This window comes from Cervus elaphus, chromosome 17 (genome assembly GCF_910594005.1).
Source record: "Cervus elaphus chromosome 17, mCerEla1.1, whole genome shotgun sequence".
NCBI lineage: Eukaryota > Metazoa > Chordata > Mammalia > Artiodactyla > Cervidae > Cervus > Cervus elaphus.
Genome location: NC_057831.1, coordinates 10,957,254 through 10,979,507, shown reverse-complemented (window position 1 = coordinate 10,979,507; position 22,254 = coordinate 10,957,254). Strand labels below are relative to the sequence as shown.

Genomic DNA, 22,254 nt, shown 5'->3' with positions numbered 1-22,254 from the left:
TCATCAAGACAGTATGGTACTGGCACAAAGACAGAAATATAGATCAATGGAACAGAATAGAAAGCCCAGAGATAAATCCACAAACATATGGACACCTTATCTTCGACAAGGGAGGCAAGAATATACAATGGAAAAAAGACAACCTCTTTAACAAGTGGTGCTGGGAAAACTGGTCAACCACCTGTAAAGAATGAAACTAGAACACTTTCTAAAACCATACACAAAAATAAACTCAAAATGGATTAAAGATCTAAATGTAAGACCAGAAACTTTAAAATTCCTAGAGGAGAACATAGGCAAAACACTCTCCGACATGAATCACAGCAGGATCCTCTATGACCCACCTCCCAGAATATTGGAATTAAAAGCAAAAATAAACAAATGGGACCTAATGAAACTCAGAAGCTTTTGCACAACAAAGGAAACTATAAGCAAGGTGAAAAGACAGCCCTCAGATTGGGAAAAAATAATAGCAAACGAAGCAACAGACAAAGGATTAATCTCAAAAATATATAAGCATCTCCTGCAGCTTAATTCCAGAAAAATAAATGACCCAATCAAAAAAATGGGCCAAAGAACTAAACAGACATTTATCCAAAGAAGACATATAGATGGCTAACAAACACAGGAAAAGATGTGCAACATCACTCATTATCAGAGAAATGCAAATCAAAACCACAATGAGGTACCATTACACGCCAGTCAGGATGGCTGCTATCCAAAAGTCTACAAGCAATAAATGCTGGAAAGGGTGTGGAGAAAAGGGAACCCTCTTACACTGTTGGTGGGAATGCAAACTAGCACAGCTGCTATGGAGAACAGCATGTAGATTCCTTAAAAAACTGGAAATAGAACTACTATATGACCCAGCAATCCTACTGCTGGGCATACACACTGAGGAAAGCAGAACTGAAAGAAACACGTGCACCCCATTGTTCATCGCAGCACTGTTTATAATAGCCAGGACATGGAAGCACCCTAGATGCCCATTAGCAGATGAATGGATAAGGAAGCTATGGTACATATACGCAATGGAATATTACTCAGCCATTAAAAAGAATTCATTTGAACCAGGTCTGATGAGATGGATGAAACTGGAGCCCATTATACAGAGTGAAGTAAGCCAGAAAGATAAACACCGATACAGTATACTAACACATCTATATGGAATTTAAAAAGATGGTAACGATAATCCTATATGCAAAACAGAAAAAGAGACACAGATGTACAGAACGGACTTTGGGACTCTGTGGGAGAAGGCGAGGGTGGGATGACCTGAGAGAATAACTGAAACAACTATACTATCAAGAGTGAAACAGATCACCAGCCCAGGTTGGATGAATGAGACAAGTGCTCAGGGCTGGTGCACTGGGAAGACCCAGAGGGATGGGATGGTGAGGGATGCGGGAGGGGGGATAAGGATGGGGAACACATGTAAATTCATGGCTGATTCATGTCAATGTATGGCAAAAATCACTAAAATATTGTGAAGTAATTAGCCTCCAACTAATAAAAATAAATGAAAAAAAAAAAAAAAAGTGACCAACACATATATGAAAAGGTGGTCAATATAAAAACTCATCAGGGAAGCACATTTACAGTTAGTACAAAATAACAGCTATATTTCCCTGTGCTGTTTTATATATATATAAAACACAAGAAGTTTGTATATCTTAATCCCATATGCGTATCTCACCCCTTTCCCTTTCCCTCTCCCTATTGGCAACCACTAGTTTGTTTTCTATGTCTGTGAGTCTGTATCTGTTTTATTATATACATTCATCTGTTTTATATTTCAGATTCCACATTTAAGTGATACATATTTAGTATCTGTCTTTCTCTGACTTTTTTCACTAAGTCTAGTATTCTCTAGTTTGTCCAAGTTAACTGAAAATGGAAATATTTCATTCTTTTCTATGGTTGAATAATATTACATTTTATATATATACCATATACTCCTTATCCATTCATGTGTCAATAGGTACTTATTTTGCTTCTGTATCTTGGCCATTGCAAAAATTGCTATTGTGAATATTTGGGTATATTTATCTTTTTGAATTAGTGTTTTCATTTTATTCACATATATAGCTAGCATTTGAATTACTAGATCATATGATTGTCCTACTTTTAGTTTTTTGGGAACCCCATTCTGTTTTCCATAGTGGCTGCAACAATTTACATTCCCACTAACAGTATACAAGAGTTCCTTTTTAAAAACTGTTAAAAAAAGTCATCCAAATAGAAAAAAAAAGTATATGTTTTCTTTGTAGACATATGATTTTTTATGTAGAAAACTTGATGGAAAATACATCAAAGCTACCTAAATTAACAAGTGAGTTTTACAAGTTTGCAGGATAGAAAATCAATGTACAAAATGATGTTTATTTATATATAGTAGCTACAAACAATATGAAATTTAATTTAAAACCAGGACCATTTCTATAACATTGAAATGTGAAAATAGTAAATGTAACAAAAGTTTTCCAAGAACTACACACTAAAAACTACTAAACATTACTGATAAAACTGAAAAAAAAAAAAAAAAAAGCTTAAACAGAGAGATACAACGTTTTCATGGGTCTAAGGGCCCACTATTGTTAAACATCTTTACCCCCAAAATTGATCTATAGAATCAATACAATCTCACTTAGTCCTAGTAGACCTTTTATAGAAATTCAAGTTTATTCAACATTTCAAAATGAAATTCAGTATGTAGAAGAGTCTGAAAGAAACAACACTAGGAGGAAGTCCTCCTTTCATTGAATCTCTCTTGCAAAAGATCAGGAGGTGAGGAGTAGAGGTTTGAACAAGTTGCTTTGGGAAAAGTTTATCTCAAACCTTTCTCATTCAAGGTTTCCCTGCTTCCCTGATGATACTCTTCTAGACATCCTATACACAGCTGTTTGAGCCTTGGCACCGATTCCCCCAGAATAGTCAGGCACTGCATTTCCCAAGGCAACGACGTGGAGAACTAAGAGCTGCTTTTCAACTGCCTTCCTATTTTTTAATGCACCCCTGCCTCGGGCTGCAGTGCCCTGCAGCCCAACACAGAACACTTCAAACAACATTTAGTTCTTCCTTAGGCAGCCTCACAGCTTCCTCTAATCTGTTCTCTGTAGTTCCTCAACTGTAGATCATGTAGGAGGGAACCTGCTTAAGTTCAGCATCTTGTAAGGAACATAAATGGATATTATGAAGGATATTTTTCCCCAGAGATATTTATAACCTTGGAAGGATGCTACTCCCAAGCCGTCTAGACCACTTTGCCTGACTGTGTTAAGTAATCCTGTCTGCATATATGGGAATGACAACAGCATTAACATCCCTGGTACATTAAGGTTGTGTGTGTATGTATGTGTGCATGTGCATACGTGCGTGCCTGCCTCTCTGTGTATATCTATTTGTATCTGTATGTACCTGTGTGTGCACATATGAGAGAGAGAGAGACAGAGGGAGAGAAAAAAGTCAACAGCATGTTTGTGAACCTGGATGTTATTCCCAGACTTCCCAGTTAAGGAAAGAATAAACTTCCTTCTCTTTTGCTTGCTAGTTTGAGTTGTAATTCTGATCCTGGCCATGAAACACCTTTGTTTAGAAAGCAAGATATTTCTGAATGGGATCAGTATTTGTGTGTTGTTTGTGACACTTTTCAAACTCTAAGCATGAGATAACATTCAACTCTGCCTCTCTATAAGCCTGTTTCTGCCTGAGATTAAAATGACAAACTTTGAAAATTACTGAAGGTTACATACTACACTATTGAGTGTCCCCTGGACAGCAAGGAGATCAAACAAGTCAATCCTAAAAGATATCAACCCTGAATGTTCATTGGAAGGACTGATGCTGAAGCTGAAGCTCCAATACTTTGGCTACCTGATGCGAAGAGCTGACTCTTCAGAAAAGACCCTGATTCTGGGAAAAACTGAAGGCAAGATGCACAGGGGCAGCTGAAGATGAGATGGTTGGATGGCATCACTGGTTCAATGCACATGAGTCTGAGCAAATTCTGGGAGACAGTGAAGGGCAGGGAAGGCTGGTGTGCTGCAGTCCTTGGAGTTGCAAAGAATTGGACCCAACTGAGTGACTGAACAACAATAATAACATACTACACTACCTCAAGGGCCTCCGAAAACACTGAGTTAATGATTTATGACTCAAATTAAGAATTAGGATAGATGCAAAAAATTGGCACTATTATTTCTTAGGCATTAAATTTCTTTTTTTTTTTTTTTTTTCTGATTGTATAAACTATGTTAAAGCAACTGAAAACAATTAGGGCAAGTAGCATTATACTCTAGTTTCCTAAATAAGGAAACAATCTTGTAGTGTGTTGGACACCAATATTAACCTGAGAGGAAGTTGTTTATGACTGTAGTCAGTAACTAGATCTGAAGATAAATTTTGATTTTTCCCAGAATGTACAGAACACTTTACTTTACTAATCCCACTATATCCATTCCCCTCTGCTCACAGCTGAACTAGGCACCCACATGTCAATGATGGCAGCCACAAGAACTGGGGAAAGTAAGGGACAGTGGAGACAGCAGGGGTGATCCTGAGTCTCTTGTCCCTTGTGTCATAGAAGATAACCAGGCCAACCACACCAGTCAGAGCCTGAAGGGCTGCCTGCTTTGGAGCCTGACCTTAGCTTGTTATGTCAGCTTCCTTGGGGCAGCTTCAAGCTCCTGTCACAATATTCACAAGCCTGCCAATCTCCTGCTCTATCCTTTAGGGATATAATGGTTTGTGTAGCAAGGGCAGTTTCTGGGTCCTCCAGAACCTGGATGAGACATCTCTGGTATTCTGTGAATAGCTTCTCAGGTGACTTAGTGGTAAAGAACCCACCTGCCAATGCAGGAGAAGCAGGTTCAATCCCTGCATCAGGAAGATCCCTTGGAGAAGGAAATGGAAACCCACTCCAGTATTCTTGCCTGGGAAATCCATGGACAAAGGAGCCTGGTGGGCTACAGTTCATGGAGTTGCAAAGAGTCAGACACAACTTAGCAACTAAACAACATTGTGTGAATGTCCACATTCCCAGAGAGCTAGGGGAATAAAGAGAACCTACCCGCATGCCTGTTTAAATGCCCACAGGTATTACATACCACAGTAGAGGAATAAGTCACGAGAAATTGGTCTCAATGCTAATCTGCATGCTATGAGGATGTGGGGTCCCACTGTGTGGTGATATTGATTATACCCCAAGCTGAGGAAGCTGGATACACATATTTATTTAGTTATTAAATGAGATAACTGATGTAGCACAATATTTGGCTTATGATGGTTACTTAAAAAATGGTAGTAATCACAGTTATTACTATTATGAATACTACTATCACTGCTACTGCAGTTTTACCTTGGTCAGACCCTGAGAGCATTTTATGGCAATAAAAATGTTTAATCTTTAAGTTGACTGGGCAGTTTAGTTCTTCCATTTCACGGAGAACTGCACCAGCATAGTATCCTACAATATACAGCATGGTGCCATATTCCATAGTACACTTTTAACATTTTCGTTAAATGACTGAACGGGTGTCTAGTTTTGACAAAACTATTCTCAAATATGTATCGCACATGGCTGTGAATTCATGGGCATCTGTCATCACAAATGGAAAAAGCAGAGAGCTGGCCTAGCTAGTGATATTTTAATTAAACTTTGGATTTGCCCATGACCTGACTTCTAAACGCCAGCTTTCTCTTTTTTTACTTTTTGACTCTGTTCTTAGAGCTGAAACTTTGACTATATCTTAGGAAATATTAGGACGGAAGTTACAGATGCTCTCAGTCTGAGGGGGTTCAAGCATCATCAGCCACTCAAGGTGACTCTCAACAAAGGGAAAGCTGTTGAAACACACAGCGTTGCCACAAGCAAAATGCTGTCCCCACGCTGCACCTTCTTCCCTTTCCAACATTTTGGAGCCAGCAGCTCGGAACACAATGTCATTTAAAGCTGGGTTTACACTTCAGTCAAAGCGGAAAACTTAGCACATGATAAACTTTTATAGTTTCTTAACATGGTGTGACTGATAGAGAAAGAAAATTTACAGTGTATTCTTTTTCTCTTGCTCTATTTTCTTTGAACTCAGGATCACATAAAACTTACTATACCAGCCAAGTTTTGGCATAAGTTCTTCATATCAGATTACTACTGTCTTTGCACTTTTTAAAATGAAAGTTACAGAACTTTCCCACTGGTACCACGTATCCCCTTGGACTGTGTCTGAACAGAAACAGCAAGCTTTTTCCAGATAATAATTTGAAACGTAAGGAGTATAATTACTTTACAGAGTTGTGTTAGTTTCTACCATACAATGAAGTGTATCAGCTACGTGTCCACATATGTCCCTTCCCTTCGGGACCTCCCCGACTCTGTCCCCACCCCACCCCTCTGCATCATCACAGAACACCAGACCAAGCTTCCTGGGCTTTACAGCGGTTCCCATTAGCTGTTTTACACATCGCAGTGTATATATGTTTCCCAATTTGTCCCATTCTCTTCTTTCCACCCTATGTCCACATGTTCATTCTCTCCAATAAAAGGACTAGCTGCTGAGCTTAACCCTGTGGTTATGAATGTAAAGGGGAGGCAGATGTCTATGTGATATTCTCTCACTGCACTTGGAAAGAATTTCCATTAAAATCTTTATTACTCTGAAAGAATCTTGAACAGACCTACCTATTGTATATGAGCTGATTCCCAACTTCTACTTAAAAACTTACACTGTTATTTGCCTGCTTCATAATTGATTTCAGACAGTTTAGCAATAGCACCAAAGAACACACACAATAGCACAGACTAATAAACCAAGTTTTGCAAATAGTAGAAGACTCGATATGTTAGGAAGAATGGCAGATACTACAGTATAAGGAGACTTAGTGTGTTGATCTATGCAAGGCAAAGACATTGGTGATAAAACTCTCTCCACTAGTATATAACCTTAGTTCAGGGCTATTATGTTAGATAACAAGAAATACTAAATTGATTTTATTGAAATAGGCCTGATATTAATTTTTTGTTTAAAAGCCAAGTGTTTCATGTTGCTTTAACAACAGCGGTTGTGGATGACTGATATCAGGGTTCTCATTTCCATGCAGCCACCCACCTTGTTAGTCAAATTCCTTTTTACTTTAGGATCCCCAAAGCCATTTGCTTAGCTAAAAATACTTTGCTGACAATGCTCTGAGAGCTTCCCCCTTTCTATGCCTCCTTTCAACTGCAATAAATACATCTGGTAGGTAATGTTAGCAAAATTTTTGTCTAATCTGTAAACATTTGGTGAACAGTGGCTATGGTTATGTGGCAAAACCTGGAGAGTGCAGGATGCGAAGAAAATGTGGCTGGTAGTGCTGCAGTTTGGCAGGAAAAATTACTGCATGATTTTGCATTGGTGACTTTCAGTAAATGCTATGCAGTAATGACAACCTTGCCTTGAGTGGAGGGGGATTTTGCTCTTATATAATCTATATTGCATGTGTGCATGCTAAGTCGTTTCAGTTGTGTCTGACTCTGTGTGACCCTGTGGACAGGCTCCTCTGTTCATGAGGTGCTCCAAGCAAGCATACCTGTGTTTCTGATGTCTCCTGTACTGGCAGGCATGTTGTTTACCACTAGACCCACCTGGGAAGCCCATAATCTATATTAAGGAACCCCAAATGTGCACTGCACATAAGTGCTGTTTGACCTGCAAAGAGGCTCAAAGAGATGCCCTCTAGTCCCCTCCCTTCTGCAGCTAACTCTCACAGCAGCCGAGCTGCCACTGATGATACTTCATTTTGTGGAATGAGTTTTTTTCTGTGTTGCACACTTCCTCATGAAAAGCTAATATGTCTTTACAAAAGATCTCTGGTTATCCACACAATGAAACTATTTACATATCTAGAGAGAATGCATTGAAACATGTGTATTGCCATATGTAAAATAGATGACCAGTGCAAGTTTGATGCATAAACAGGGCACTCAAAGCCGGTGCTCTGGGCCCACCTGGAAGGATAGGGTGGGAGGGGGGTTCAGGATGGGGGGACACATGTGCACCCATGGCTGATTCGTGCTGATATATGGCAAAAACCACCACAGTATTGTAAAGCAATTATCCTCTAATTAAAATAAATAAGTTAATGAATGAAAAAAAGTAAGGTAAAAAAAGTTTTAAGAAATTTTTCCATGACCCAATCAAAAAATGTGCCAAAGAACTAAACAGACATTTCTCCAAAGAAGACATACAGATGGCTGACAAACACATGAAAAGATGCTCAACATCACTCATTATCAGAGAAATGCAAATCAAAACCACAATGAGGTACCATTACACGCCAGTCAGGATGGCTGCTATCCAAAAGTCTACAAGCAATAAATGCTGGAGAGGGTGTGGAGAAAAGGGAACCCTCTTACACTGTTGGTAGAAATGCAAATTAGTACAGCCGCTATAGAGAACAGTGTGGAGATTCCTTAAAAAACTGGAAATAGAACTGCCATATGACCCAGCAATCCCACTTCTGGGCATACACACTGAGGAAATCAGATCTGAAAGAGACACGTGCACCCCAATGTTCATCACAGCACTGTTTATAATAGCCAGGACATGGAAGCAACCTAGATGCCCATCAGCAGACGAATGGATGAAGAAGCTGTGGTACATATACACCATGGAATATTACTCAGCCATTAAAAAGAATTCATTTGAATCAGTTCTAATGAGATGGATGAAACTGGAGCCCATTATACAGAGTGAAGTAAGCCAGAAAGATAAAGAACATTACAGCATACTAACACATATATATGGAATTTAGAAAGATGGTAATGATAACCCTATATGCAAAACAGAAAAAGAGACACAGATGTACAGAACAGACTTTTGGACTCTGTGGGAGAAGGCGAGGGTGGAATGTTTCGAGAGAGCCGCATCGAAACATGTATATTATCTATGGTGAAACAGATCACCATCCCAGGTTTGATGCATGAGACAAGTGCTCGGGCCTGGTGCACTGGGAAGACCTAGAGGGATCAGGTAGAGAGGGAGGCGGGAGGGGGGATCAGGATGGTGAACACATGTAAATCCATGGCTGATTCATGTCAATGTATGGCAAAAACCACTACAATATTGTAAAGTAATTAGCCTCCAACTAATAAAAATAAATGAAAAAAAAAAAAAAGAAATTTTTCCCAAATGAATAAATGTACATGACAGTTGTTTCCTCATTTCTATGCAGGTGAAGCTCTCTTAAAATAAGATTAAAACACAGTATAAAATCAGTGGCATTTCGAAACAGACTCAAAGAACTACCTCTATGCCCAGAAAGCACTCACCCCGTCTGGATTCTGAGACGTGCTGACACGTGCTCTTCATTCTTTGAGCATCTCCCTGCTTTTTGATATAATAATATATTTCATGCACAGTTTGTACTTGGAGTATTGCTTTTCCTAAATCCTCTCAGTGGAGAAGCTAAGGACTATTTTTATCTATACATTTATAAATAAATAAGCCTATAAACAAAATATTGACATACTCATTTCTCCTTCTCCTGATGTATATAACTTCCTTTTCAATGAGAAAGAAACCTGTTTCTATTACCCTTACTCTTGACTTCATTTGATCAATATTCTTGATGAAAATCAGCTCCCATTTCCAGTGTGAATCCCTCCCCTGGCCTGGACAGTCTCCTCCCCTTTCATGGGCAGGCTGTACCCTACGCCTATCTTGGACTTAGCAGAACACCTTCAACCTGCTTTGGCTTCAATATCCCATGCCAGTCCAACATCTAGTATGCATTTCTCCTTATCTTGCATTGGGTTCTTCTTGATTCTGCCATCAAGTACCCCTACCTTGCTGTTCCCCACCAAAAGGCTTTAGAAATAAATTGCAGGGAAAGAAAAAGGAACAGAAAACAACAAATAAAACAACCAGTGAGAGAACTGAAGTGAATAATCAACACACATAGGAACCGAATAAATTAAAATATGTAGAAACAAAATATGAATGATATATATGAAAGAGATGTTTGCAACTATGAGGAGAGGAAAATATTAAGCCTATTTTTAGAATATAAATATTGAATATAAAAATATTTTTAAAGTTATCAATTCCTTTTATTATATTCTATAACTTTGATGAGGTTATTTAAAAACTAATAGATTTACACACACATATATGTTTTAGTTGGGTGGGGAAGATCCCCTGGAGAAGGAAATGGCAACCCACTCCAGTACTCTTGCCTGGAAAATCCCATGGACAGAGAAGCCTGGCAGGGTACAGTCCATGGGGTCTCAAAGACTCGGACACAACTGAGAGACTTCATTTTCACATATTTTAACTGATTCTAAAATTTGTATAGAAAGGTGTATATAAATATATTGAAAAAATTAGAAAAAATGTAATGTGGAGCAAATAAAAATAAATTGCTAATAGTGCAACTCTAGACAAACAGGTAAAAGTTTGTCAAACACATATAATAATAGTGTTCAGAAATAGATATGCTTATGTATGACAATGTATTATATTTCTGGATGGCACTCTGAATATGAATTACATAATATTAATATTACACAATATTGTTGTTAAATATTAACTGTTAACATTAAATGTTATTTAAAATTAAAATGTTAAATATCAATAATATTAAATATAAATATTGTTGTTGTTAAGAAGATTAATTATGCAGTAACTCTTGGTGGGAAACTGAGTAGCTGTGTAGAAATGCACAACAAAATCCCAACCCCAAATCAATTCCAGATGAATTGTATACTAAATTTATGATATTTAACCATAAAATTACTAGAATAAGAGAAGGAATGTAAAAATTGTGCTACTTCCAATTGAAAATTAATGCAAAGTATTCATAAGTGGTAAAATGTTGATAAAACTCAAATATTCTTCAAATGATGAAATAATGTCAAATACCTAATACCCCTGGGGACTCCTAAGCACTCCACTGCACATGGTGAGTTTTATTCCGTCTTTTATAAGTATTCTCCATCCTGAATAGATAAGAGCCCTTCTGGTTAACAACCTTAGCAATCTGTCTTTTTTATTTCATGCAGAAGATTTCTGGCACATGTAGGGTATAGATATTGGAGATTTATTGCAATAGTTCATTTTTGTCACACACAGAATGTGTTAAAGAGTGAGATTACATTTATTTAAATGTTCCAAAAGTATTCTAATAGACTAATACATGGCTGAGGCAAAGGAGAATTCAAATCTCTTTGTGTCTGTCTGGGGTCTGTGACTGTAGGCCCCTTGTGAAACACCAGGGCTTCCCTGGTGGCTCAGATGGCAAAGAATCTGCCTGCAATACGGGAGACCCAGGTGCAATCCCAGCTCAGGAAGATCCTGTGGGGAAGCGCAAGCAAAACTAGTCCTGTACTCTGGCCTTGAGAATTCCATGGACAGAGGAGCCTGGTGGAATATAGTTCATGGGGTCACAAAGAGTCAGAGAAGACTGAGTGACTAACACTTTCACTTTTAAAAACACCAACATGAAGGTCTTTGGTCAATATGGAAATCAGATTGATTACATTATTTGCAGCCGAAGATGGAGAAGCTCTATACAGTTAGCAAAAGCAAGAACCAGGGCTGAATGTGGCTCAGATCATGACTTCCTTATTGCCAAATTCAGACTTAAATTGAAGACAGTAGGGAAAACCACTAGACTATTCAGGTATGACCTAAATCAAATCCCTTACAATTATACAGTGGAAGTAACAAATAGGTTTAAGGGATTAGATCTGACAGACAAAGTGCCTGAAAACTATGGACAAAGGTTTGTGACACTGTACAGGAGGCGGTGATGAAAACCATCCCCAAGAAAAAGAAATGCAAAAAGGCAAAATGGTTGTCTAAGGAGACCTTGCAAATAGCTGAGAAAAGAAGAGGAGCAAAAGGCAAAGGCGAAAAGGAAAGATATTCCCATTTGAATGCAGAGTTCCAAAGAATAGCAAGGAGAGATAAGAAAGCCTTCCTCAGTGATCAGTGCAAAGAAATAGAGGAAAACAACAGAATGAGAAAGACTAGAAATCTCTTCAAGAAAATTAGAGATACCAAAGGGACATTTCATGCACAGATGGGCACAGTAAAGCACAGAGATGCTATAGACCTAACAGAAGCAGAAGATATTAAAAAGAGGTGGTAAGAATACTGTGTAGAACGGTGAAGAACTATACAAAAAAAGATTTTAATGACCCAGATAGTCATGATGGTGATTATCACCATCTGGCTCACCTAGAGCAAGACATCCTGGAATGTGAAGTCAAGTGGGCCTTAGGAAGCGTCACTACAAACAAAGCTGGTGGAGGTGATGGAATTCCAGCTTAGCTATTTCAAATCCTATAAAAAATGCTGCAAAAGTGTTGCATTCAATATGCCAGAAAATTTGGAAAACTCAGCAGTGGCCACAGAACTGGAAAGGTCAGTTTTCATTCCAATCCCAAAGAAAGGCAATGCCAAAGAATGTTCAAACTAGCACACAGTTGTACTCATCTCACATGCTAGCAAAGTAATGCTCAAAATTATCCACACCAGGTTTCAACAACATGTAACCAAGTACTTCCAGATATTTAAGCTAGATTTAGAAGAGGCAGAGGAATCAGAGATCAAATTGCCAACATCTGTTGGATCATAGAAAAACAAGAGAGTTTCAGAAAAACATCTATTTCTGCTTTATTGACTACTCCAAAGCCTTTTAAAAAGCAAGAAAGTTCCAGAAAAACTATACTTGTGGTTTATTGACTACGCCAAAGCCTCTGACTGTGTGGATCACAACAAACTGGAAAATTCTTCAAGAGATGGGAATACCAGACCATCTGACCTGCCTCCTGAGAAATCTGTATGCAGGTCAAGAAGCAATCATTAGAACTGGACATGGAACAATGGACTGGTTCCAAATTGGGAAAGGAGTATGTCAAGGCTATATATTGTCACCGTGCTTATTTACCTTATATGCAGAATTCATCATGTGAAATGCTGGGCTGGGTGAAGCACAAGCTGGAGTCAGGATTGCAGGGAGAAATAACAATAATCTCAGATATGCAGATGACACCACCCTTACAGCAGTAAGTGAAAAGGAACTGAAGTGCCTCTTGATGAAAGTGACAGAGGAGAGTGAAAAAGCTGGCTTAAAATTCAACATTAAAAAAACTAAGATCATGGCATGTGGTCCCATCACTTCATGGCAAATAGATGGGGAAACAGTGGAAACAGTGAGAGACTTTATTTTTTTGGGTTCCAGCATCACTGCAGATGGTGACTGCAGCCACGAAATTAAAAGACACTTACTCCTATGAAGAAAAGCTATGACCAACAAAGATAGCACATGAAAAAGGAGAGACATAACTTTGCCAACAAAGGTCCATCTAGTCAAAGCTATGGTTTTTCTGGTAGTCATGTATAGATGTGAGAGTTGGACCATAAAGATAGCTTATCACTGAAGAGTTGATGCTTTTGAACTGTGGTATTGGAGAAGACTCTTGAGAGTCCCTTGAACTGGCAGGAGATCAAACCAGTCAATCCTAAAGGAAATCAGTCCTGAAGTTTCATTTGATGGACTGATGCTGAAGCTGAAGCTCCACTTCTTTGGCAACCTGATGTAAAGCATGAACTCACTGGAAAAGGCCTTGTTGCTGGGAAAGATTGAAGGCAGGAGCAGAAGAGGACGACAAATGATGAGATGGGTGGATGGCATCACTGACTCAGTGGACATGAGTTTGAGCAAGCTACAGTAGTTGATGATGGATAGGGAAGCCTGGGGTGCTGCAGTCCATGGGGTTGCAAAGAGTTGGACACAACTAGAGACTGAACTGAACTGAAGGTCTCTGTGGTTGTAGGGGAAGGAAAGAATGTCTGGAAGCATTTGAGTTGAATTGTGTCCCCCAAGAAAGCTATGTTGCACATCTGACCCTCAGTAATACAGAATGGGACTTTATTTGGAAATAGGGTCTTTGCAAGGTTAACCAGACTAAGATGAGGTCACAAGAGTTGGTCCTAATCCAGTATAACCAGTGTCCTTATAAAAAGGAGAACTTTGGGTGCAAATATAGAAGAAAGACAATGTGAAGACATACAAGAAGAGTATCTTGTGAAGAAGAAGGATTGGAATGAAGCGTGTAAAAGTCAAACGATATCTGAGGTTCTCAGGAGTTAGGAGTGGGATCTGGAACAGTCTTCCTTGGTGGCTTCAGAGGCAACATGGCCCTCTTGAAACCTTCATGCTGGACCCTGGCCTCTGAAATTAAGAGACAAGAAATTCCTGACACTTTAAGTTACCCAGTCTGTGATACTTTATTACAGCAACTCAAGGTCTTTCCTGGCCAAGAGACCACTGGGGTGTTAGCTTTCTCATCTTTCTAGACTTTTCTTTTTCTTACTCTTTGAGTCCATGTCAAGAACAGCAGAGACTGAAAGCACTGTCTCCTGGAGGACTCCCTGAGTTATGGTGGGGGACCAGGAATAACAGTGCTGGCCAGTGTGCTCAAGCGACAGTGAGGAGTAAAAATCGAAAGAGTTCATTTTCATCACGACACTTCTTTGAAGTTTGAAGAGTATGGTTTGGGGACCCTTGACAGCCAGTACTCTTGGTGATTTTACATGGTATGTGCCATCGGGAATGGCAGCAGTGAAGTACACTCCAGTATATTCATGAGAAGAAGATACTGCCAAGGGGAAACTGGAATAGGAGAGAAGGGTCAGGGTAGAAGTGTCAAGGTAAGTGTAAAGAAAGTTGAGAGCCCAAGTGGGCCATTCCCTGGAATGACTGAGGAATACTTGGGCACAGACACTTGAGGAGGCTGGATGATTTCCCCAGATGTATGGGGATAAGAGCAGGTTATTTGTAGACGTGGAAGCAGCCTAAATGTCAACAGAGGACTGGATAAAGAAGATGTGATACCTTTACATAATGGAATATTCTGCTGCTACTGCTGATAAGTCACTTCAGTCATGTCCGACTCTGTGTGACCCCATAGACGGCAGCCCACCAGGCTCCCCCATCCCTGGGATTCTCAGGCAAGAATACTGGAGTGGGTTGCCATTTCCTTCTCCAATGCATGAAAGTGAAAAGTGAAACTGAAGTCACTCAGTCGTATCCGACTCTTCGCAACCCCATGGACTGCAGCCTACCAGGATCCTCCATCCATGGGATTTTCCAGGCAAGAGTACTGGAGTGGGTTGCCATTGCCTTCTCCAATGGAATACTACTCAGCCATTAAAAAGAATGAAATAATGTCATTTACAACAACATGGAAGGACCTAGAGATTGTCACGCTGAATGAAGTAAGTCAGGCAAAGAAGGAGAAATGGTGCATGGCACCCCTTACATGTGGAATCTAAAAAGAAATGATACAAATGAACTTATTTACAAAACAGAAATATACTCACAAACTTAGAGAATGAACTTATGGTTGCCAGGGAGAAGGATGGGGGAAGAGATAGGGAATTTGTGATTGACATGTATATACTGATATATTTAAACTGGATAATCAACAAGGTCCTACTATACAGCACAGGGAACTCTGCTCAATGTTATTTGGCAGCTTCACTGGAAGGAGAATGTGGGGGAGAATGGGTACATGTATATGTATGGCTGAGTCTCTTTGCTGCCCACCTGAAACTATCACAACATTATTAATCAGCTATAATCCAACATAAAATAATTTTTAAGAGCAAGTTATTTGTATTGTTATTATTATAGTGACTCATTTGCCTCCAAAGACTGAGAGTCCTAAGAACAATCAGTTTACTATTATTTGTGTCTGACTAAAAATCAATGATGATTGGGCTCTAACATTTGACTTTGAGTTTGGCTAAGACTCACTATACCTTCAGTTCAGTTCAGTTCAGTCACTCACTTGTGTCCAACTCTTTGTGACCCCATGAATCGCAGCACACCAAGCCTCCCTGTCCATCACCAACTCCCGGAGTTTACTCAAACTCGTGTGCATCGAGTTGGTGATGCCATCCAGCCATTTCATCCTCTGTCGTCTCCTTCTCCTCCTGCCCCCAATCCCTCCCAGCATCAGGGTCTTTTCCAGTGAGTCAACTCTTCGCATGGTGGCCAAAATACTAGAGTTTCAGCTTCAGCATCAGTCCTTCCAATGAACACCCAGGACTGATCTCCTTTAGGATGGACTGGTCGGATCTCCTTGCAGTCCAGGGGACTCTCAAGAGTCTTCTCCAACACCACTATACCTTACCTCCATCTTTTTCCTTATGAATAAACAATTTATTCATTCTCTAACAACTGTGTATTTATTCAGCCTTGAGCAACATTTAAAAAGTACTACAAAAACCATGTTATCTATACCCACAATGGTTTCCAGTAGGAACATGGCAAGCATATGATATGATACAATATTGAAAAATGTTTGATGGCTGTCTATATACAGTCAACAATTTGTACGGGGAAACAGAAGCTTAAATCCGTGTGGGGTAGAAGGCCTCCCACAGGAGTCGTAAACCTCAGTCATAAAAGGAGTACTACATGATTTCCAGATGGTTAAGAGGGAAGGGGAACATCACAGAGAGAGGTAAGAGCAGGTAAGAGATTTGTTAGTGAACTACAAATGTTTCACCTTCTTCAGCATTTAGGATGAAAGAAATGTGGTAAAAGAGAAAGTTGAACTGATAATTAGGTTCACATAATAAAAGTATCCTTATGCATGCTATGCAATTCATTATGAAAGAATTCCTGACAATTAAAGAGCAGAGGGCAGATGAGATTGTATTTGTAAAGTATAAAACATGAATAATATCATGCATCATAATAAGTATAAATAATTATATTTGAGATGAGTAGTCACCTTAGCTTCCCACTTCTCTTCTTCCTCTCTTGAACCCCACTCTCTCTCACTTTGCTTCCATCTACCTTGAATGCCCAGAGCAAATATCTTATGAAAAGACTCTTGAGTGGATGGTGAAGATGAAGGAAATCCATGAAATGCACTGTAAGAGGGAATGCTAGAATAAGGTGCTCTCAGAGAGCTGACAGTGTTCTTGTTTTGTAAGTGCACTAAAATGCCATCTGGAATCTGCTGCTAGGGAGACATATTTAGAAAGGCTATTCTCCCTAGAAGATTCTCTCTCTAGATTACCCCAGTGCATATAATTTCTGGGTTAAGATCAACAATTCAATGATCCACATTTTAACATTTTACATTTTTTTACTTCTTAAAAAAGACATTGCTTTACTAAATCCTAGGTCTAATCTCTTTTGCTTGTCGGTTTTGTCGTTGTTGGTCTAGCTCTTTTTCTCCTCATTGGAGAAGTATTTCCTTAAGGAACCCTTGCATGAACACATTTCCTTCCTTACCAAAAGGAGCTTTTTTAAGCACTGAACAATGTATCTGTACCACACTGAATTTGCCAACGTCAATCTTGTCTGCACTTAGCGTGGTGCACCAGTCCAAACACCGAGAATCCCAGGATTCTCTGAAGAGAGTATAGAAAGTGTAATCCCCAGATCAACTATTTGGACTATGGCTGTCACTCACCATGAAATGGACACTGTTTGTTTGTTTGTTTTTAACACTTGAGAAGTAGTAAATAAGACATTCAGTGTTAGTTGCTTAGTTCTGTCCGACTCTTTGAGACCCCATGGACTGTAGCCCTCCAGGCTCCTCTGTCCACGGGATTGTCCAGGCAAGAATACCGGAGTGGGTTGCCATTTCCTTCTCCAGGGGATCTTCCCAACCTAGGGATTGAACCCAGGTCTCCTGTATTGCAGGCAAACTCTTTACCATCTGAGCCATCAGGGAAGAACGTATTATACTGCTCTCAAAAGTGTGGATGTATATCCAACTTGTAAATTACAAAATAATATTATTTGTATTAGATGGGATGTAAAAATTATTGTCCCAAGTGATAATACAATTCAAAAATGACCTATGTGATTGGATTGGTCTCATATGGATAACCAAGGATAATCTCTCCATCCGAAGGTTATTGACAACCAAATCCTGTGGCCTTTGTAAGTTCCTTTTGCCATCTATGGAAACATATGCACAGGTTCTAGAAATTAGGATGTTGATAATTTGGGAGGGGGCATTATTCTGCCTATTACACTTATGTTAATATTTTTATACCTTTAGTTGAATAAATTGGTAAGGTCTAGCGAGTGTGATGGTGTGAAGGTGCTGCACTCAATATGCCAGCAAATTTGGAAAACTCAGCAGTGGCCACAGGACTGGAAAATGTCAGTTTTCATTCCAATCCCAAAGATAGGCAATCCCAGAGAATGCTCAGACTACCGCACAATTTCACTCTTCTCACAGGCTAGTAAAGTAATGCTCAAAATTCTCCAAGCCAGGCTTCAGCAACACGTGAACCGTGAACTTCCAGATGTTCAAGCTGGTTTTAGAAAAGGCAGAGGAACCAGAGATCAAATTGCCAACATCCACTGGATCATCAAAAAAGCAAGAGAGTTCCAGAAAAACATCTATTTCTGCTTTATTGACTATGCCAAAGCCTTTGACTGTGTGGATCACAGTAAATTGTGGAAAATTCTGAAAGAGATGGGAATACCAGACCACCTGACCTGCCTCCTGAGAAATCTGTATGCAGGTCAGGAAGCAACAGTTAGAACTGGACATGGAAAAACAGACTGGTTCCACATAGAAAAAGGAGTACTTCAAGGCTGTATATTGTCATCCTGCTTATTTAACTTATATGCAGAGTACATCATGAGAAATGCTGGGCTGGAGGAAGCACAAGCTGGAATCAAGATTGCTGGGAGAAATATCAATAACCTAAGATATGCAGATGACACCACCCTTATGGCAGAAAGTGAAGAGGAACTAAAAAGCCTCTTGATGAAAGTGAAAGATGAGAGTGAAAAAGTTGGCTTAAAGCTTAACATTCAGAAAACTAAGATCATGGCATCTGGTCCCATCACTTCATAGGAAATAGATGGGCAAACAGTGGAAACAGTGTCAGACTTTATTTTTTTGGTCTCCAAAATCACTGCAGATGGTGATTGCAGCCATGAAATTAAAAGACGCTTACTCTTTGGAAGGAAAGTTATGACCAAACTAGACAGAATATTAAAAAGCAGAGACACTACTTTTCCAACAAAGGTCTATCTAGTCAAGACTATGGTTTTTCCAGTGGTTATGTATGGATGTGAGAGTTGGACGGAGAAGAAAGCTGAGCGCTGAAAAATTGATGTTTTTGATCTGTGGTGTTGGAGAAGACTCTTGATAGTCCCTTCGATTGCAAGGAGATCCAACCAGTCCATCCTAAAGGAGATCATTCCTGGGTATTCATTGGAAGGACTGATGCTGAAGCTGAAACTCCAATACTTTGGCCACCTGATGCGGAGTTGATTCTTTGGAAAAGACCCCGATGCTGGGAAATATTGAAGGCAGGAGGAGAAGGGGACGACAGAGGATGAGATGGGCTGGATGGCATCACTGACTCGATGGACTTGTGCTTGAATAAACTCCAGGAGTTGGTGATGGACAGGGAGGCCTGGTGTGCTGCGATTCATGGGGTCGCAAAGAGTTGGACACAACTGAGTGACTGAATTGAACTGAACTGAGGGAGTGTGAGTGTGTGTGTGTGTTTAATTATTCAAACAAGATTTAACATAATAGCAAGATTTGTGGTGTTTCCCCCAACGCTTCACATTACAAAACATCTAATATATGTAAAGGAAGAAATATATCCTTTTTGCTTCTGTTACATAATAATATTTGAAGTACTTACACAAAGATCTTGATATTGAGTCCTTACAAATTATTATGTTTATATAGTATGTCATTAAATATCTATTTCTATGAAGATGTTGATTGAAAGCAGCAAAAATTCAATACATATGATATAAATACTATGTCCAAGCCTTGAATATACAATATGCAATACCTTATTTCAACTTTAATCTAAAGTTTACATGAACTGCTACTTTCTATATTTTATAGACAAAGTTACTAAGACTTGGAGAAGTTAAAAGTTATGGCCTGAATTGTGCAAGATGTAAGGGCTGGAGTAGTCGTGGTGTTAGTCGCTCAGTCATGTCGTACTCTTTGTGATCTCACGGACTGTAGCCCCAGGCTCCTCTATCCATGGGATTCTCCAGGAAAGAATACCTGAGTGGATTGCCATTCCCTTCTCCAGGGGATTCTCTCAACCCAGGGATCAAACCCAGGTCTCCTGCACTGCAGGCAGATTCTTTACTGTTTGCACTAAAGGAAACACCTAAGGGCTGGAGCCTAGAATCAAATCCAAATTCTCCTGACCGAAAATCCATATTCTTTCCATACTGAAAAATGTGAAAATTAGTAGCACCATTGAGCAAATTAAATGTTATTTTCCCAGGTCAAGCAAATTTTAACACTGAAATTTCTAAATGTGAGTAAGTCAATATCTTATGCAACCATTTTATTTTCAGGCTAAGGATGGACTGATTTGTGAGTTAGCACCTTACTCGTGCCACAAACTGAGTAGATACTTACAAACTGCTGAAATAATGGGTGGGGGAAAATTTCCTTATGGTAATTTTTTTTCTTTTATTCAATATAGTATTTTTTTTCATTTATTTTTATTAGTTGGAGGCTAATTACCTTACAATATTCATGATGGGGAACACATGGTAATTTTTTTTTTTAAACAAATTAGAGAGAGTAGCATAATGCTTTTGCATTCTGGTCTCTGAGACTCAGTGATATGATAGATTCTTTTTTTTTTTTTTTTTCCTCCCTTCTGGCAAAGATTTCAATTAAAAGCCACTGTCTCATCAAGTACTCGCTTTTACTTAGGGTGAAAATAAACTTCCCTGGTGGCTCAGATGGTAAAGAGTCTGCCTGCAACACAGAAAACCCGGGTTTGATCCCTGGGAAGATCCTCTGGAGAAGAAATGGCAACCCACTCCAGTATTCTTGCCTGGAAAATCCCATGGATGGAGGAGCCTGGAGGGCTACAGTCCATGGGGTCACAAAGAGTCAGACACGACTATGTGACTATTACACACAACCTATTTGATCTTTATGTGTGTTTTCCCTGAACAAAATTATTGCTCCATATAATGATTTAATTTTGGCTTTATATAACCTAACTGAAAGTTTAAAAAGTAATATTTTATATTCTATACATGCAAAAATTAAATACTAATCTTCAGATTATTTTCTCCTGATCAAATCAGATTGATAGATATTTAAACTTTTTCATTTCACAGAGCGGACTTCATAGAAAGTTCCTCTATCTGATAAAGTTCTATCTTTATTTCTGTATAATTAAGAATAGGAAAGAGAATGAAGGTCTTACAGATATCAACATAAGCAAAAAGAGAAAGAAAACAAGATACATAAGATAAAGAAGTTAGTTAGAATAAGGGAGAGATAACTTAAAAAACAGGGTAAAGAATGAGGACTTCATTGCAGATTAACCTTTGCAAATAATCTGTGACAACTGACCTCATGGAAGTGGATGTGAATGCCCAGGGCTGGAGCTGATTGGCAGGTCTGACTTTGCTTTGGGAAAATCCCCTGGCAGCCTCTATATTTGCACAGAACTGTTCCTAGCGGGGCCAGTCAGAGTTGTCTCAAAGATGGTCTGGAAGTCCCCAGATCCTTGGAACCTATCATCTGCGAGCCCAGAGGCTTTTTTCAAGAACTATGAAAAAACAGGAGGAAGGAGGTTTAACACTACTGATAGGATTCTGCACCTACAAAAACAAAGCCAGCCAGCAGTGTCTCCTTAGGCTCTGAGATGCCAGGCCCACCTTAGGAATGATCTTCCAGTGCCTTATCAGTCAGTCCCCTCGCTCAGTCTTGTCCGACTCTGCGGAGTGCCTTATGCATTGACACTAACCAGATCTTCAGTGTTTTCTCCCTCCTCAACCCACTTCGGAGACTTATTGACCTAAAGCAATATGATACAAATCTTAATGTATAGACACCATGAACTTATAATTTTTTTCCCCTAAAAAATGGTAGAAAAGTGGGAAAAAAATAGTCAGTGGGAGACTATCTGTGCCACAGGAATTAGAAGAATGTGGGGTATATAAAGGAAAAAATCATAAGGTTAAAAAAACGGAGAGATCCATTGCCGGGAGTCAGCACACGAGATCCCACCCATGACAAGGTCGTGAGGAGGAGACCTGGCAAGCAGGGCCGATCAGGACTTCAGGGATTTTGAAAAGCTGCCCTGGCGCTCACCCTAAAGATGACCTCTGTCTTTCTGATGCTTGCTATATTAGACTACTCCCTAATTTCTGTGACACAGGTCAAAGGCCTTCCCCGATCTCTTTCCAAACAGAATCAACTTAGAACTTTAA

General features: G+C 39.4%; 1 long non-coding RNA gene across 1 annotated transcript; it reads right to left on the bottom strand.

The window, feature by feature from the left end:
- Positions 1 to 234: 234 nt before the first annotated feature.
- On the bottom strand, positions 235 to 12,657 carry LOC122673203. Its single transcript, XR_006334640.1, has 3 exons — positions 12,479 to 12,657; positions 8,492 to 8,493; positions 235 to 250 (listed from the first exon to the last, which is right to left on the bottom strand). It is a non-coding gene; the product is annotated as an uncharacterized LOC122673203 (long non-coding RNA).
- Between the last annotated feature and the right edge of the window lie 9,597 nt (positions 12,658 to 22,254).